This window comes from Ornithorhynchus anatinus, chromosome 15 (genome assembly GCF_004115215.2).
Source record: "Ornithorhynchus anatinus isolate Pmale09 chromosome 15, mOrnAna1.pri.v4, whole genome shotgun sequence".
Taxonomy (NCBI): Eukaryota; Metazoa; Chordata; class Mammalia; order Monotremata; family Ornithorhynchidae; genus Ornithorhynchus; species Ornithorhynchus anatinus.
In genome coordinates, this window is record NC_041742.1 from 16746658 (window position 1) to 16765221 (window position 18564).

Sequence of the window (18564 nt, forward strand, 5' to 3'; positions counted from 1 at the left end):
GTATTAGGTGTCACTTGACGCTACTTGGTCTCTTGATATTAAATTAGAGAGTGGGTTTCAACAAAGGATTAGATTTATTTTTTTCTCCATTTCTATACCTGGAAGTATGTAGTTTTTGAGTTCCAGTGGCCAGATTCATTACCGCAAAAGCTGTTCCCCAGAGAAGAGCCATCTTTTCCATCCCAGCACAGCCCTTTTTTTTTTATTTTGCAGTCACACTAATATTAAAGCAATTAATTCAGGAGTGGAGCAACGGTTATTGGTCTATTTTTTGAAATGGAGTGGAGCGATACAAGGGTGACGTGTGGAGCGTGGCAGAGAGCACACAAGCATTTCTGAAAATAATTAGAAAGGGAGAAGAACTCGGGCACAAACAGCCTGGATTATGACACTCCCTGGAGCGCCGCGAATGGTGAAAAGCCGCAAATCTGTCGCAGAAGCGACAGAAAAATAGTGATGAGCAGGCGTGCTGAAGTGTATTCTTCTTTTAAATGCCCGTTTCATCCGTGGCCATTCCTCGGAATGTCATCGGGAGTGCCGAGAGGGGTTCTTCTTTTGAATTAATGACCCACCCTTTATAAACGGTTTCCCTTTTGTGAATGTACAAAAGGCCTTTCCCTATCCCTTGTTTGATCTATTCACTTAATATTCTTGGCCAATAAATACCTAAGGTTACCATCCCCTGAGCTTCAGAGGCAGGCAGACAGAGCTAGCGTGTCCTTGGATGGCACTAGGAGTGTCCTCTGTGGGATTTATGAACTGGAATTTGTACTTCACTTTAACTTTCCCAAGCATTTAAGTATAATAAATGCCAATGACTGTGTGATTGGTTAAGTGCTGGAAGGGCTCTTTTTGGCATCCTGTTAACAAATGAATGATAATAATCGTGGAGTTTAAGTGCTTACTATGTGCCAGGCACTGTATTAAGCACTGAGGTGGATACAAGCAAATCAGGTTAGACACAGTCCATGTCCCACCTGGGACTGAATCCCCATTTCACGGATCAGGGAACTGAGGCACAGAGGAAATGAAGTGACTTGAGTGACTCGTACTGTCACTCAAGGAAACAGCGTGCAAGGGGAGCCTTTCTGTGCTCACTGGCCTCACGAGGGTTTGTTCCAGATGTTTTCACTCTTCCCTTCCTCTGCCCGAGAGGCTGGGCTGCATTATTTTCCCCTGATTTTCTAGCTCTCTCCTCCGCAATGCTAGGGTGGTTGTTTAGATGCAGTCCACTTCTAGGGGCTCTCACCACCCGTTGTATTACGGGGTTTTATTTATTCATTGGGAAACGTGAAGTACTTAGAGTTTGCAAGGCACTCAAGTAAATGCTAAGCCAATTATATTTATTTTTGCCAGGCCACGCATCTTCTCTAAGCGCCATTGACAGAAAGCAGTGGCAGAATTAGGGAGTGCTGTCCTTCCGACAAGACGGTCCCATCTAGAAGCAGCATGGCGTAGTGGATAGAGCATGGGCCTGGGAGTCGGAAGGTCGTGAGATCTCATTCCTGCTCTGCCACTTGTCTACTGTGTGACCTTGGGCAAGTCACTTGGCTTCTCTGTGCTTCAGTTACTTCATCTGTAAAATGGGGATTGAGACTTTGAGCCCTGTGTGGGACAGGGACGGTGTCCAAGCCGATTTGATTGTATCCACCTCAGTGTTTAGTACAGCGCGAGGCACATAGTAAATGCTTAACAAATACCATTATTATTAGTAGTAGTATTAGATCCAACATGGGGTCCTCTTGGAGGACGTATTCTTTAAACGAGGCTTTAAAAGTGGGGAGACGGGGGGGTCAGTCTCTTATGTAGAGGGAGGGAGTTTCAGGTCAGAGGGAGGAAAAATAAAAGTGCTGTAAACAAACAGGGTATTATTATTTTCTTTCAAAGAAATAAAAGCTGGTAAACAATCTTTCCGGTGGATCCAGACCCTTAGGCATCCAGTAGGACAGCTGGGATAATATTGCTTATCTGTCTGCTTCTTGTGCCAAATTTAAGAAATGATATCTCCGGCCATCTCTCTAATTTAAAAACGATGATTGGAATTTGATCAGGAAGCAGCTTGATGTAGTGGAAAAATCACGGGCCCGAGAGTCAGAGGACCTAGATTCTAATTCTGGCCCTGCCACTTGTCTGCTGTGTGACCTTAGACAAGTCACTTCACTTCTGTGCCCCAATTCCTCATCTGTAAAATGGGGATTAAAGCTGTGAGCCTGATTTAGGGACTGTGTCCAACTTGATTATCTTGTATCTACCCCAGCACTTTGTACAGTGTCTGACGCATATCATAAAAATCCCCAAAACACATCGAATGTCAGTCGGGTAGTTGGTAGATGGGAAAATGTCTACTAGCTCTAGTGGCAGTTGGCTAGGAAACATAATGCAGGACCCCTTCCTGAATTTATAACAGCGAGCAAGATTATTTGTCAAGTCGTCCCTCTGGGAAGGAAAGGGTATGTCTAAAGACCAGTAGAAACCATGAGTGGGAGTTGGAAAGGAGTAAAAAAAAAAATAAGTGAATGACCACCTTGTGCAGGATTGTGTAGTGGGAGAATGACGTGACCTGTTCTCAATTTGAACTGCCTCAGTGTTCAGAGAATAAACTTGGAACACATTGCATAATTCAAGTTCAGTGCTGTATCAGCCTTTCCCTGAGGCGAGGAGTCGGGGTAGAGGGGAAGTAGGGAGGGTCTTGGTGTCTCCTCATTTCTGAGATCTGGTGATTCTACAGTCATTTCTGCGCTAACATAGTTATGCCTTCGAAGACCGGCATGTAATGGAAAATGCATTGGTAACAATAGATTCAGAGGGAATTAATGAGTTAAGGGCAATATGGTTTGACACCACCATGGCAGGCATTTATTTACATAAATTGCTCTATCTCACTACTTTTTCTTTTTGGTGTTTAAGAGTTTAGTATGTGCCAGGCACTGTAAGAAGTGCTGGGGTAGATACAGACTCATCAGGTTGGACACAATCCAGTCCCACCTGAGGCTCACAATCTTAATCCCCCGCTTCACCGATGAGGCGGCTGAGACCCAGAGAAACCAAGTGACTTTCCCAAGGACACACAGCCGACAAGTGACGGAGCCAGAATTAGAATCCATGTCCTTCCGACTCCCAGGCCGTTGGTCCCAAACTACTACTGACAAGGTGCCCTGTACCTACTTGCCATTCATTGCTGCGTATCATATTAAATGCTGTATAGTTGGCAGAACCCCCCAAAAAAGACCAGGCCCTCTATCCTTGATTCTATTTATTGCTATTGTTCTTGTCTGTCTGTCTCCCCCGATTAGACTGTAAGCCCGTCAAAGGGCACGGACTGTCTCTATCTGTTACCGATTTGTACATTCCGAGTGCTTAGTACAGTGCTCTGCACATAGTAAGCACTCAATAAAAACTATTGAATGAATGAATGAATGCTTCAGTACAGCGAGGCAGAGGCTTAGAAGCATTAATGGCATCAAGCCTCGGTTGATCTCATATGAATGGGCACATCTGTTTCTTCCTACCCTGAATCTTCTCACACCAGTAAGTGGATCATGTGACCCCCAAACTGACTCACGGATCGGGATGGAGAGTCACTAATTCTCCCATTGTGTTCTAATGCAAATTGTGTAATGAAATTGGGTGATAAAGCAAAGCCCTTCCCAGAAACCCCATCAGCCATCTCTTGCACCATCACTTGCCCTTAAATCCATCCGTGGTATTTTTGAGCCATTTTCTGCTTAGTTTGATTCATTTGAATGGAGCTAAATTGCTGGGTTTTTTTGGAGGGAGGGCCAAGGGGGTATATTGGATATCTGCAGAGGAAGGTGAAGCCATTTGAAAGAGTCAGAGAGGCAGCAGTGTGTTCTACTGGAAATATTAGTAATGATGACATTTGTTAAGCACTTACTGTATGCCAAGCAGTGTTGTAGGCACTGGAGCACTGCTCAAAGTGCCGGAAAGATACCGAGCTTGGCAGTCGGGAGAGCTGAGTTCTAATCCTGGCTCTGCAACTTGTCTGCTGCCTGGCCTTGGGCAAGTCATTTCACTTCTCTGTACCTCATTTCCCTCATCTACAAATTGGAGATTCAGTACTTGTGCTCTCTCCTCCTTAGACTGTGAGTCTCATGTGGGACCTGTTGGTCTTGTATCTACTCCAGCACTAAGTACGATAATAATAGTAATAATGTTGGTATTTGTTGAGCGCTTACTATGTGCAGAGCACTGTTCTAAGTGCTGGAGTAGATACAGGGTATACGTGAGGCTCACAGTTAATCCCCATTTTCCAGATGAGGTCACTGAGGCACAGAGAAGTTAAGTGACTTGCCCACAGTCACACAGCTGACAGGTGGCAGAGGCGGGATGCTTGGCACACAATAAGTGCTTAACAAGTGCTAATCCGGCTCCAATGTGGGCTAGTCCCTTCACTTCTATGTGCCTCAGTGACCTCATCTGTAAAATGGGGATTGAGACTGTGAGCCCCAAATAGGACAGAGACTGTGTCCAACCCAATTTGCTTGTTCCTATCCCAGCTTTTAGTACAACGCCTGGGACTTAGTAAATGCTTAACAGATATCATTGTTGTTATTTTTAAATACCGCAATTATTATTATTTTGATCTGTTTCTCTGGGACAAGAAATGTATGGCAGCCGGAATGGAGGAGAAGCCGGTTGTCACTTGCAACCGTCACCCGTCCACTGTCGAAGGGGAGATTTTTTTCAGCCTTTCAGTGGTTGCACCAGAACAGAGGGAAGGATCTCTGCTTGAGTCGATGGCTTGAGGCGATCACCCAGCCTGACGAAACAGCTGGCTTTTTCAGAAGTGTACAGAGAGGGCACGGGGAGTAGATCTCATGGTAATTATTCTGATTCCTGCACCTGTCAAGAAGAAAGAGGGAGGTAGAAGTTTTGAAATCAGTTTTGATCTCCAATTCATATACACCCTCTCTACTTGTCCTCTCCCTGCCTTCCGTACTTCCTCCCACACCTTGCTCATCTCTCTTCTCTCGCTGCGTGCCCCTGTCCCCAGGGGGCATTTCCCAAATTACGAGTTTTTGCTGTGACGCCTCCTCTTGCAGACAGCATTCTTCCGCCATTAAATTATTTCTCTCATCTTCCGTGTCCCCGTCAGGGCTCTGAAACCAGACAGGGGTGGGAGGAGGATGGATGGTTGCTGCCAAAGCATTCTCCTCACTTTAATCACTCACGTCCTCTAGACCATAAGCTCGTTGTGGGCAGGGACTGTGTCTGCTGAATTGTTGTGTTGTACTCTCCCAGGAGCTTAGCACAGTGCCCTGCACATGGTAAGCGCTCAGTAAATATGATCGATTGATTAATCAACACGATCCTGACTAGCACCAGCGTGGCCTAGTGGAAAGAGCTCAAGGCCAGGGAGTCAGAGGACATGGGTTCTAATTCCCGCTCCCCCACTTACCTGCTCTGTGTCCCTGGGCGAGTCACTTCACTTCTCTGTGCCTCAGTTCCCTCATTTATAAAATGGGGACTTTTACCTGTTCCTCTTTTTACTCTGACTGTGATGCCTCTGTGGAACCCGGTGGTCTTGTATGTAGCCCAGCACTTAGTATAGTGCCTGGCACATTGTTAGTGCTTAACAAATACCACAGTAGTTGTTATTGTGGTTATTGCTATGATTATCCAGCTTAACATGGGGTCCAAAGAAATGGTTGCTTCTGTGTATATGTGGCATCAGACGGGTAATAATAATGCTACTAATAGTAATTATGATATTTAAGAGATGTGTATATATAGCTAAGTGCAGTGTATATGTACATATTGTGTGTATGTATATATATTAGTCTACTTATTTTATTAATGATCTGTATATCTATAATTCTGTTTATTTTTATTGATGCTATTGATGCCTGTTTACTTGTATTGATGTCTGTCTACCCCTTTCTAGACTGCGAGCCCATGGTTGTCTGTCTGTTGCTGAACTGTACTTTCCCAGCTCTTAGTTACAGTGCTCTGCACAGAATTGTACTTTCCCAGCTCTTAGTTACAGTGCTCTGCACACAATAAGCGTTCAGTAAATACTATTGAATGAATGAATGAATGAATGTGCCAGGCACTGTATTAAGCGCTGGGGTGGATACAAGCATATCGGGTTGGACACAGTTCTTGTCCCACATGGGGCTCATGGTCTCAGTCCCCATTTTGCTGATGAGGGAACTGAGCCCCAGGGAAGTGAAGTGACTTGACCAAGGTCACCCAGAGATGAGTGGTAGGGCCAGGCTTAGAACCATGACTTTTGACTCCCAGGCCTGTGCTATTTCCACTGTGCCATGCTGCTTTTCAGTTTTCCTTAACTTGGGGCTCTGCAAGAACATAAACGTCATGTCGTTGGAGAATCAGGAGCACAAGAAAATGAGTTGAATCACAGTCTCCGGCTCCCAAAGGCTTATAGTCTAAGAAAAAGAGAAGAGACACCTATAACAATAGTCTTAGTAACCATCGCATTTATTGACCATCCAAAGGATTCGATACACTGATGTAGGAGTCTGGGAAGTGTGAAAACAAAAAGCGATGAAGAAGCTTGCCCTCTAATGGGTTGAATCCCATCCGTAACGATATTAACAGGCAGGAAGAAAAACGATCCCAGTTTGACTCTCCAGTTAATCAATCCATGGTATTTACTGAGCTTACTGTGTCGAGAGGACCATATAAGTTGGAGAGTACAGAAAGCAGGTTCACCTCTTCTGCCACTGAATCCATTTTAAAATCCCCCAGTGGTTTTCAGAATAGTTCCTGATTGTTTCTTGCCCTTTCTGAATTGAGGAAGGCACCAACCTTATGGATAACATCGCCGACAAACCAGATGCCCGATCTTGGAAAAAATAATAGCTAACCATTGCTGGGGAAATGACCTCTCTCCCCTCTTTTAAAATCTGCTCCAGTCCTAACCTGTACCTTGAGTAGGACTTCAAATTTTGCTGTGGTCAGCAAGGATTGGAAAAATATCCGGTGATTTGCAGTTTCCTTGCGCCAGTCTACAGCTGACTCATGACCGTCTGATAATTGGGTCCTCTTTACCAATGAATCACATTCACTGGTACCAGTGAATACCAGTCACGTCTTCTTTCTTGCCTTCTGTGTTCATTAATTCTGAGTTGTGAAACGACAGCGGGGTGGATATCAGTGAGAGGTTTCAGTTGACGCCAGTCGATGTAGCGGGTGAGGATGTGTATGGTTTTGTTTTTTGTGTTTTCCTAGTGATGCTTTGGAACACCACCAACTGGTCTTACTTGTAATAAATTTATTGGACTCTTTGCTGTCAGGTAGACAGAGTGCCAAAAAGAAAAAAGAGCCTGCTTCAGGGCCGAAAATAAGTTAAATTTTCACAATAAATTGGGAGGTGGTTAAAAGTTGCGGTCCTCTTTTCTAGTGTATTTATACCTCTCCGTGTTGACGTACAGCTGCCCAAAAAATGTATTTCCCTTTTTTTGAGGAATTGGAATTGTCTGTTTGACCCAGAGTGAGTTTTCATAATTCTATGCCATTTGAGATAACTTAGATTCATAAGAGGAAGTACCTTTCACAGGGCATATAGACTTTGGTTCAAGAGAATTTTTGACTGAGAACTTGTTTCTTCTATTGTCATTTTCAAGTGCTCTCAATAAGATGGCATGAAGTGTTCCAGTGTTAGAGCGTGAAAGTGTTTTGTTGTTGTGTTCAGGTTTTTCTTGGTATTTGTTAAGCGCTTAGCATGGGTCAAGCACAGTTCTAAGCGCTGGGTTAGATACAAGATAATCAGGTTGGACATAGTTCCTGTCCCATGTGGAAGCAGCGTGGCTTAGTGGAAAGAGCCCTGGCTTGGGAGCCAAAGGTCCTGGGTTCTAATGCCGGCTCCGCCACTTGTCAGCTCTGTGACTTTGAGCAAGTCACTTAACTTCTCTGTGCCTCACTTACCTCATCTGTAAAATGGGGATCAAGACTGTGAGCTCCAAGTTGGACAACCTGATTACCTTGTATCTATCCCAGTGCTTAGAATAGTGCTTGGCATATAGTAAGTGGTTAACAAATGCCATCATTATTATATGGGACTTCACAGCCTTAAGTAAGAGGGAGGGCAGGCATTGAATCCCCATTTTACAGATGAGGAAAATGAGGCACAGAGAAGTGAACTGACAAGCCCCAAGTCTCACAGCAGACAAGTGGCCCAGCTGGGATTAGAACCCAGTGCCTCTGACTCTTGGACCCATGCTCTATCCACTTGGAGGCTGTTTCAGCAGTTGAATAGCTGATGATTGTTGAGATGGATTTATGGATGATCTGTGCCTTTCATTTTTCCATACGGTGTGATTGAGAGATGGTTGTGAAAGCTTAAGATCACTGGAGTCATTAAAATACTCATTCAGCTCATTCCAACCTGTGAATAGTATCATATCTCTTCATAGACGATCTCCCCCCCTGCACTTTCCATTCATTCGAACCTTGACATAAATATCTGTCTACTCTCTGAGCATTTCTGTTAGAAAAAAAGGCAAGTGCGATGGATTTCATCCATTCCTATTGTGATGATATGTCCCGACCAGGGTCGGGAAAGTGTCTGTATTGGAGATTTTCTGGCCATCTCTTCCAGCCACCGGCAGATGTCAGGAAAACTTGGTCAGAGAGTTGCAGGCCTAGGATGGCGGCTGGGATTATTTTTCATTCTGTCTCCGCTCCAGCTGATCCAGCAACTTGTGGCTCGGAGGAAGGGCCTGCTAAAAATATCTGCTTCCTGTCTGAGGCCCGTTTTGCCTCTGGAGTAGAGGAAGGATTCGATGCTGTGAGAGAGGGGTGGCGTCATGGCGTGGAGCACGTTCTGGAGTAAACCGCAGAGAATCCAGACCCAACCTCTTAGCTAGAAATGGAGCTGTCATTTCTTTTTCTCTTTTTTTTTTTTTCTGGTCTGTGACTTTTATTCACTTCTCTCTTCCTTCTTGGGCGATGAGCTAACATCCTGTTTGGGCCTCAGTTGCATCAGCCTGGCTCCGACCCCAGTTGGGGGTGTGTAATTGGGGGTCCGACCCTCCTCCATCCCTAAAACCCCTAGTGCCGGTGGTGGACCCGGACTTTTAGAGCCGTCTTGGTCGTCCTGAGTGAGGCTCGGAGATGACCGGCTGCTCCTAGAGCAATGCCCAGAGGCCTGGTGGAAAGAGCGCGGGCCTGGAAGTCAGAAGACTGTAAACTCGTCTTCTAGACGGTAAGCTCATTGTGGGCAGGGAATGTGTCTGTTTTATTCTTCCGTTGTACACTCCCAAGCGCTTAGTTCAGTGCTCTGCACCCAATAAGCGCTCAATAAATGTGATGGAATAAATGAGGACCTGGGTTCTAATGCCGGCTTTGCCACTTGTCTGCTGGGTGACCTTGGGCAAGCTGTGTCTGTTTCCTCATCTGCAAAATGGGGATTAATTCCGTGAGCTCTATATGGTACAGAGACTGTGTCCAACCTGATTATATGTATCAAACTCAGTGCTTAGAACAGTGTCGGGAACATAGAAAGCGCTTAATGAATGCCACAGTAATTATTATTGTATGATCAACCAAATTAAATATGATCTTCACCCGATGGCTCGGAATCGGAGCGATGATCCTACAAAAGCTACCTCTATGCTTAAGCATTTGATAACTTCTCTTTTAAGTTTTTGTTTGAGGTTTGGAGTCAAATCAAAAAACCCCAGGTTGTTTTTTTTTTTGGTGGGGGGGGTGGGTGGGGATTAGCAGAAGACTTTCTGATCTCAAACACTATGTGCAGTATGTGGGTCACTGTACAGCAGGGAAGGACTCAGTTTCCTCCACCACCGTGGAAGCTCCGGGTGGGCAAAAAAATATGTACCGTACTTCTGTTGAACGTGCCCGAGCAATGTGCAATGGTCTCAGACACTTAATCGATACCACTACCATGCTTATCTATCATTCAGTGGTATTTATTGAGCACTTTTTGTGGGCAGAGCACTGTGCTAAGCACTTGGAAAATCCAAACCAACAGAGTTGGCAGTTGCAATCCCTGCCCACAAGAAGCTTGCAGTCTACAGGACTACTATTGTAACTCTTCCTCCTACCGGTAAGTAATGAGATGTGGAGGTCAGTTGTGCTTTTTTCAGCCAACTAAAAATAGTTTTGTGGATGTCGGTGATTTCTGAAATAAAGCTGTCCAACAGAGTCTCACCAGAAATACAGTATCAACGAGGAACCCCGGTTAGTCACCACTGCCGATCGTAATCTCCCACCCCATGGGTTGTTCCATTCTCAAAAACAAAACCAAACTGATGAGTACCTTAATTTAGGTCTCATTCTATTGTACGAGACAATCACGTCCTTTTCCTTGCAATTCAAAAGAAATCATTGTATCCCCGTTCTGGTAGAGAAAGGAAGTGGAGAGAAAATGATTTAACCATGTTTAAAGAGGTTTTATTTTGGTATTCGCTGCATGGATGCCTTGAATTCCCAAACTAAGATGCCAGTTGGAACTCATTCATTTCCCATAAGCTTCTTTTGATTCACGTATCGAGACCCATGTTCCACCTGCCCTTTCAGTTGCGTTTCTGGGATTCTAGCTTGGCCCAGAAAAGAAAACTGCTTCTAATTCTGGGGACGCCGGGACTAACTAGTAGCAGTTATTTTCTCTGTAAGCTCGTCGTGGGCGGGGAATGTGTCTGCTTCGTGTTATACCGGCACTTAGAACAGTGCCCGGCACATAGTAAGCACTTAACAAATATCATCATTATTAGTGTACTCTCCCCAGTGCTTAGTATAGTGCTCTGCACACAGTAGGCGCTCAGTAGGTACTGGCTGACCGATTCCCAAGCCGGGGATGTCACTCATCTAACGATGTCTTAAATGTTCAAAGCCGGTTCCAAGTCCGGCCACCGAAACGGGCACATCTTGGAGAAAATACATTTTCTGCAACGCTAATGTTGCCCTCAACGCTCGTCGATCGTCTGCTATATGCAGTCTCCTGAATGAGGCAGACACAGTGTAGAAATGAAAGGCTTCTGCTGGAGGCATTTGAGTAATAGTAGGTGAAGCAGTATTTACTGAGTGCCTTTGGTATGCATCGGACTGTACTGAGCTCTTGGGACAGATCAACAGAACAAAAATCCATGGTCCCTACGCAATTAGGGGCTTACCGTCTTATGAGGGAGAAGGGAGCATGGCCTAGAGGATAAAGCATGAGCCTGGGAGTCAGTAGGACCAGGGTTCTAATCCCAGCTTCACCACTTGTCTACTATGTAACACTGAGCAAGTCACTCGATTTCTCTGTTTCTTAGTTCTTTCATCTGTAAAATGGGGGTGAAGACTGGGCACCCAGTGTGGGACAGGGACTGTGTCCAACCTGATTGGCTTGTCTCTAGCCCAGCAATTAAAACCGTGGCTGTCACGTAGTAAGCACTTAACAAATACCATTTTTCTTTTAAAGAAAAGTAACCTATTTAAGATGCAGTGCCACTTGGGAATCTGAAAGGATTTTCAGAGATTACAGTGGAAGAACACTAGAAGCTGCTCTGCGGTGGCAGGTGTGAGTTTGGGGTCCCTTGGCCAGGGCCCCAGGCCGCCGTCCTTTCAGCAGAAGGGGTAAATGGTGGAGCGTCGCGCTCAGCAGCTTGTGGGCTTGCGGCCTGGCTGGAACATGACTCCAGGAGCCCTGGGAGCTGGTGGTGGTCAGGTGGTTTTTGTTTTTTTTGTCATCCGGTGGAGCGGTGATGCGGGCCAGGTTCCCGGCGGCCGGGTTCTGCCTCTGTCTCGGCCAGCTGGGCCACGGCACGGTCGACCATGGCTCCGCCTCGGCTGGCTCCGCCCGGCCCGGCCCAGCTCGCCCGCCCTCTGGCCCCATCACGGTGGCGGCAGCAGCGGAGGCGGCGGCTCGGCAGCCGACGGTAAGCACCCTCCTCCTCCTCCTCCTCTCTCTTCCTCCCTTCTCCTCCACCTTCCTCCCTCTCCCCTTACCATTTCTCCGTTCCCCTCCGCCACCCTCTCCCGCCATATTCCTTACCTTTCCCTCCCTGTTCCCTCTCTCTTTCTTCCCATCCTCTTTCCATCTCTTAACCCCACCTTCTTTCTTCCGTCCAACCTTCTCTCCCTCCAACTTCTCTTCCCCATTTTCTCTCCCTCTCTCCCCCTTCTTCCCCTTCCTCTTGCTCCTCTCCCTCCCTCTCCCCAATTGTTCTCCTTCCCTCCTCCCCGTTTCTCTCCCTCTCTTCTCCAACTTCTTTCCCACCCTCCCTTCCACCTTTCCTCTGCCCTCTCTTCCACTTCCGCATCAAACAGAAACTCCTCACCACCAGCTTGAAAACACTCAATCACCTTGCTCCCTTCTACTTCACCATTCTCCTACTGCAACTCAGCCCACACTCTTCGCTCCTCTAATGCTAAGCCTCTCACCGTGTCTCAGTTTCATCTATCTCGCCGCCTACTTCTCGCCCACGTCCCGCCTCTGGCCTGGAACTCCCTCCCTCTCGTATCGGACACACGGATCCTTTCCACTCCTTCAAAGGCTTATTGAGGCACATCTCCTCCAAGTGGTCTTCCCTGACGAAGCATTCCTTCCCCTCTTCTCCCATTCCTTTCTTCTTCGCCCCGACTTGCTCCCCGTATTCATCCACCGTCCCATACCCTCGGCACTTAGGTAAATATCTGTCATTTTATATATTTATATTAATATCTGCATCCCCTTCTAGGCTGTAAGCTCATTGTGGGCAGGGAACGTGTATGTTGAATCGTTCTATTGTAGTTTCCCAAGTATGTAGTACAGTGCTGTGCCCACGGTAAGCGCACAATAAATACTATTGACTGACTGTCTCTCCCACCCTCTCTTCTCCCCTACGTCCCACCCTTTCCTCCACCTTCCCTCCCTCTTTCTTCCCCTCCTCTCTTCCTCCATCCTCCCTCCCTCTCCCGTTCTCTTTTCTCCCTCTTCTTTCCTGCCCTCTCCCTCTCTTGCCCTCCTTTCCTTTCTCCCCATGATTAGATGGAAAAGTTAGCCCTCCTGGATGGGGACAGCTTTATGTATCTAATTGGGTTGTAAATTGATGGGAAAATGGATGCCGGTGCATTGAAATTGACCTTTCCTGGGGGCCGCATGACCTGAAATCACAGAGACATCGATAAGGCAGAAGGCTCCAGGCTCCTGGCCCAAAGTATTTTCTCTGATGTGACAGAACCATTTCTCTGGCACAGGGAGGTGCCTTTCCCCCTAGCCAGCCCATGCCGTCAGAGACTCTTTGCTAGGCAGTGGGACATTCATTAGTACAATTTCCCCGAACGACTGCAAGCAAGATTCAAGGGAGAGTGAAGATTTTATTCTTTCCTCTTTGTTTGCCGTATATGTATCTGAGGCTCTAGGTGGACTGTGAAAAGGAGGCAGGACAAACTAAAGGTAACTCTGGGAATTTAGAATTCAAGGGGCATCTGGGGTTGAATTGGAAGATAGTTCAGCACTGCATTTGTCAAAAATTTGTCAGCCTGGGCATTAGAAGAACTGGGTTCTTATCCCCTCTCTGCCAACAGCTTATTGAGTGACCTTGGGCAAGTCACTTTGCTTCTCTGGGCCTCAGTTTCCGCAACTGGAAAAAGGACGTTTGGTATCTTTTTTGAGGGGCAATTTCGCCTTTCCTCACCCTCCCACTGTGAAAGGCAAAATCAAGTCACAGCTCCATCATCAGCAATGCATTCCCTCAACATTTATTGAACACTGTAGTGGGAAAATACACAAGGTTTAGAACACATGGGCCTTTCCATCGAGGAGTTTACAGTCTCCGGGGGAGACGGGTACCGCCCTAAATTTGGGATGGAGGAGTATATGCCCCAGCGCTTAGAACAGTGCTCTGTACATAGTAAGCGCTTAACAAATACCAACATTATTATTATTATTATATGAGCTATTCAACCAAGTGCTTAGGGAGCAGAGATTACTTAAGTGCTCGGGTGGCATGGTTGTACTGAGGGGCCGGGGCGGGAGGGGGTGGGTGGGCTGCCTCCCCGGGGGGATGTGATCTCTAGCGGACTCTGAAGGTAAGGGGAGAGCTGGGGTCTAGGGAAGAGTATTCCAGGCAAGGGGAGGGTGTGAGGAGGAGCTCGACCACAGGAGAGGTGAGAACAAGTCACTTGCGAGGAATGAAGATGGAAAGCTGGGGTGTAACGGGAGAAGAGAGTGCGTAAGTAGAAGGGAGAGAACCGATGGAGTGCTTCAGCGATGGGGCGTTTCTTCTCAATGTCGAGAGGAAAGGCGAGGTGTGAGCAGTGCCATCTTTTAGAGAAGTGATGTGCAGTCAGTCAGTCACATTGATTGGGTACTTATTTTGTGCAGAAAGGGGAGCTATTTACAGTGTGACCTTTTAGAGAAGTAGTATGGAGTCAATCATATTGAGTGCTTACTGTGCGCAGAACACTGTTTGAAACAGTTGGGAGAGTACAGTATAGCAATATAACAGACAAATTCCCTGCCCACAATGAGTTTACAGTCTGGGTGCGGGGGGAGGGGAGAGGGACTCGAGACAGGGAGATGAGCAAGGCGGCTGATAGAGTAGATTAGGCAGGATATGACAAGAGCCTCCATCAGTGTGGTGGCCGTTGAAGGGAGAGAAAGAGGTAGATTCTGGAAACGTGGAGTAAGAACCAACAGGATTAGGCCACAGACCGGGCATTGAGGTTGAAAAAGGGGGAGTTGATTGGTCATGTCACCGTTAAGTATGCGCTCGAGAGATGGGGAGGATGGGAAAGTGAGACGGAGAGGGTTTCGTGGGGAAGATGAGGCGTTCAGTTGTAGAAAGAGTGAGTGTGAGTTGGCAATGGGACCGCCACACATAAGCGTCCCCGAGGTAGAAAGAAAATGTGAAAGTTCAGAAAAGGAGGGATATCGTGATGAGTGAAGTTGATTTGAGAGGCATAATAGTGATGGCATTTTTTATTAAGTGGTTACTACGTGCTGTGTGCTGGGGTAGAGGTAAGCCTACCAAATGGGAAGCACTGTGGTCTAGTGGCAGGAGCCCGAGCCTGATTGTCGGAGGACCTGGAAGTCAGTGAACTTCTCTGTGTTTCAGTTTCCTCAACTGTAAAAAGGGGATTAAGTACTTCTTCTTCCTCTGTGTGGGACAGGGACTGTATCTGACCTAATTAACTTGTATCTTCCCCGGCGCTTAGAACAGTGCATGCCGCATAGTAAGCACTTAACTAACACATGTTACAATAATAATAATTAAACAGTCATCTGCCTAAAAGTGTCAGTAAAAGATATAAAAGTGGATGAGCTCCCGAAGAGACAGGAACACAGAATAAGCCCTTGTGCTACTCTCACAGGGAGAAGGTGGGAAACTGAGGAAGGGAATAGAAAGAGGTAGGAGGAGAAGGAGAGAGAGAACTGTGTGAAAAGCCAAGCATTAGCAGCATTTCCGGGTGAGGGAATTAGCCCAGCGGGTCAGAGGCGACCGAGGGGCCGGGGAGGATCAGGACAGAGTATTATCCGTTCGATTTGGCGAGAAAAAGATCACCGGTGACTTGGAAGTCAGCGGCTTCAGTGGAGTGGAGAGGGTGAAGATTGGGTTATAGCTGGTCGTCAGTGGTATTCATCGAGTGCTTACTGTGTGCTCAGCACTGTACTAAGCACTTGGGAGAGTCCGATAGAACAATTACCGGGAGTTGGAAGAGGCACGTACGGTTTGCCAGAGTAGGCTCCCTGGGATTGAATAACCTGTGGGCCGCCCCAGAGGGCAGCGTGATCAGAAAATGGTCGCTACCTAAATGACCCTGGGGCTTATGGGAGAATCTCAAAGCTCCACGATAGTTCCTTCTGAGGCCCGGTGAGTCATTAGCAGCTGTTCTCTCCTCTGAAAGAACTCGACCCGGTGGTTTCCATCTTCTGAATATCTTTTTGAGTAACGTGGCGTTAGAGTGTAGTTTAGGCTCTAGCTCTTACAGCCTGACATTTCTACAGCTCTGACACTCTTACATTCTAGACTCTCAGCTCATTGAGGGCAGGGAATGAAGGTGTCTGTTGATTTTCTATTGTAGTCCCTCAAGCATTTAGTACAGTGCTCTGGACACAGGACGTGCTCAATCAATAGTATTGAATGAGTGAATGGTAGTAAAGAAAAGAACAGCTGGTACGTAAAGTTCCTCATGCCAGTGAGCCCTGTGCTTAATGCTGTGCCCCAGGCAGCTCCTACAGTGGTTAGCAGGCCCGTGCTCTTTCCACTAGGTTATGTTGCATCTGTAATCTTGTATTGAACACTTACTGTGTGCAGAGCACTATCAGCTCCTGGGAGAGGACAGTACAGCAGGGTTAGTAGACATGTTCCCTGCCCACGGTGAACTTACAATCTCGAGGGGCCTAAATGAGTTCCAGCAGTAGGAACATAAGCCAATAAAGACACAAGATCATGATCCTTCTCCATGCACAACTGTGGAGAGACCAGATGATGGAGGAGAAACGGGAAGTCTTTCTTGTTTTTTTTCTTTGGGTGTGATATTTTTTAAGCTCTATGTGCCAGGCACTGTTCTAAGCGCAGGGGTAGGTACAAGCTAATGACACTGGACACAGTCCACGTCCCACACAATAATAATAATTGTGGTATTTGTTAAGCACTTACTACATCCCAAGCACTGGGGTAGATACAAGGAAATCAGGTTGGTCACAGTCCCTGTCCCTCTTTGGGCTCACAATCTTGATCCCCATTTTTCCGATGAGGTAACTGAGGCACAGAGAAGTGACTCCCAAGGTCACACTGCAGATAGGTGGCAGCTCCAGAATTAGAACCCATGACCTCTGACAAACAGGCCCACACTCTTCCCTCTAGTCCATGCTCAGTCTTACAGATGAGGTAATCGAGGCCCAGAGAAGTGAAGTAACTTGCCCCAGGTCCCACACAGCACACAAGTGGCAGAGCTGGGTTTAGAACCCAGGTCCTTCTGGCTCCCAGGCCCGTGCTGTGCACACTGGACCACACTGCTTCTTTCTCAAGAAAGTGAGTCAGCTGTTCCTTTCTTGCAGGCTTGGGAACAGAGGAAGGCCCCTGTTGACAAGGATGTTTCCAGCTCCCAGCTGACCCGTCCTTGGCTATGCTAAGCTGGACTGCACTGGGGTGGATTGGGCTGTGGAGGAAAAGAGCTTCCTCTTCTCGCCCCCATTTCCCCCTCCGGCTCTCTTCAAGTTGCCAACCCAGCATCGAGCACCGTCACTGCCTCCTCCCTTTGTTCCTCTTTTTTTTCCTATCTGAGATGAGAAACAGCGTGGCCTCGTGGATAGGACACAGGCCCGGGAGTCAGAGGACCTGCGTTCTAATCCCGACTCCACCCCTTGTCTTCTCTGTGACCTTGGGCAAATCACTTCACTTCTCTTGGCTTCAGTTACCTCATTTGTAAAATGGGGATTAGGACTGAGTCCCTTGTGGGACAAGGACGGTGTGCAACTTGATTTGCTTGGATCCACCCCAGCGCTTAGTACAATGCCTGGTACCCAGTAACGCTTAGCGAATACGATGCCTGTGTTTGTAACTTTTCCTATCTCTAGCCTTTTTCTAACTCCCAAAGCTCATTTTTCCTTGCCCTTCTCCCCAGCTGCGTTGTTTTTTTTTGAATGGTATCCGTCAAGGTCTTACTATAATAATAATAATAATAATAATGTTGGTATTTGTTAAGCGCTTACTATGTGCCGAGCACTGTTCTAAGCGCTGGGGTAAACACAGGGGAATCAGGTTGTCCCACGTGGGGCTCACAGTTAATCCCCATTTTACAGATGAGGGAACTGAGGCACAGAGAAGTTAAGTGACTTGCCCACAGTCACACAGCTGACAAGTGGCAGAGCTGGGATTCGAACTCATGAGCCCTGACTCCAAAGCCCGTGCTCTTTCCACTGCGCCACGCTGCTTCTCACGCTGTCACTACTATGTGACAGGCCCTGTATTAAGCGCTTGGGTAGGTACAAATAAATCAGATCAGACACAGTTCCTGCCCCACATGGGGCTCAGTCTTCCCCTCCCTTTGTCAGGGAATCTCTTTACCCTGGGGGTTAAAAAAAAAACATGGCGTCCCAGGCACAGCTTTCAAGCAGAAGCAGCATGGCCTGATGGATAGAGCCCGGGCCTGGAAATCAGAGAACCCGAGTCCTAATCCTGGCCACACCACCTGTCTGCTGTGGGACCTTGGATGAGTCACTTCACTTCTCCTGGCCTCTGTTTCCTCATCTGCAAAATGGGGATTAAGACTGTGAGCCCCATGAGGGACCGGGACTGTGTCCAACCTGATTAGCTTGTACCTATCCTAACGCTTAGCACAGTGCCTGGCACATATTAAGCACTTAATGAATACCATGGAAAGAAAAAAGGTACACCCAGAGCTATGCCCCTTAAACAGAAAACTCAGGCCAACACATACCTACAGCCAGAGGAAAGAAACCAGTAACACATGGGCAACACCTATGTGATCTATATAATCATATATCTATCTATCTATCTATCTATCTATCTATCTATCTATCTATATATATATCTATATAACACCTATAGAGAAGCAGCGTGGCTCAGTGGAAAGAGCATGGGCTTTGGAGTCAGGGCTCATGAGTTCGAATCCCAGCTCTGCCACTTA

The 18564-nt window shown here is 47.0% G+C and overlaps 1 protein-coding gene across 6 annotated transcripts in view; it reads left to right on the forward strand.

The window, feature by feature from the left end:
* Positions 1–18564, forward strand: part of SH3KBP1 (SH3 domain containing kinase binding protein 1) — a 184315-nt gene that overhangs the window by 44151 nt on the left and 121600 nt on the right. Inside the window, exon 1 of one of the 6 annotated variants that reach the window (XM_029079762.2) lies at positions 9035–9190. The exons of the other annotated variants lie outside the window; for them this stretch is intronic. The gene's annotated coding sequence lies outside the window, so the exon portion shown is untranslated. Of the gene's footprint in view, positions 1–9034; positions 9191–18564 lie in introns of those variants that run through there. 6 annotated transcript variants of the gene reach the window in all.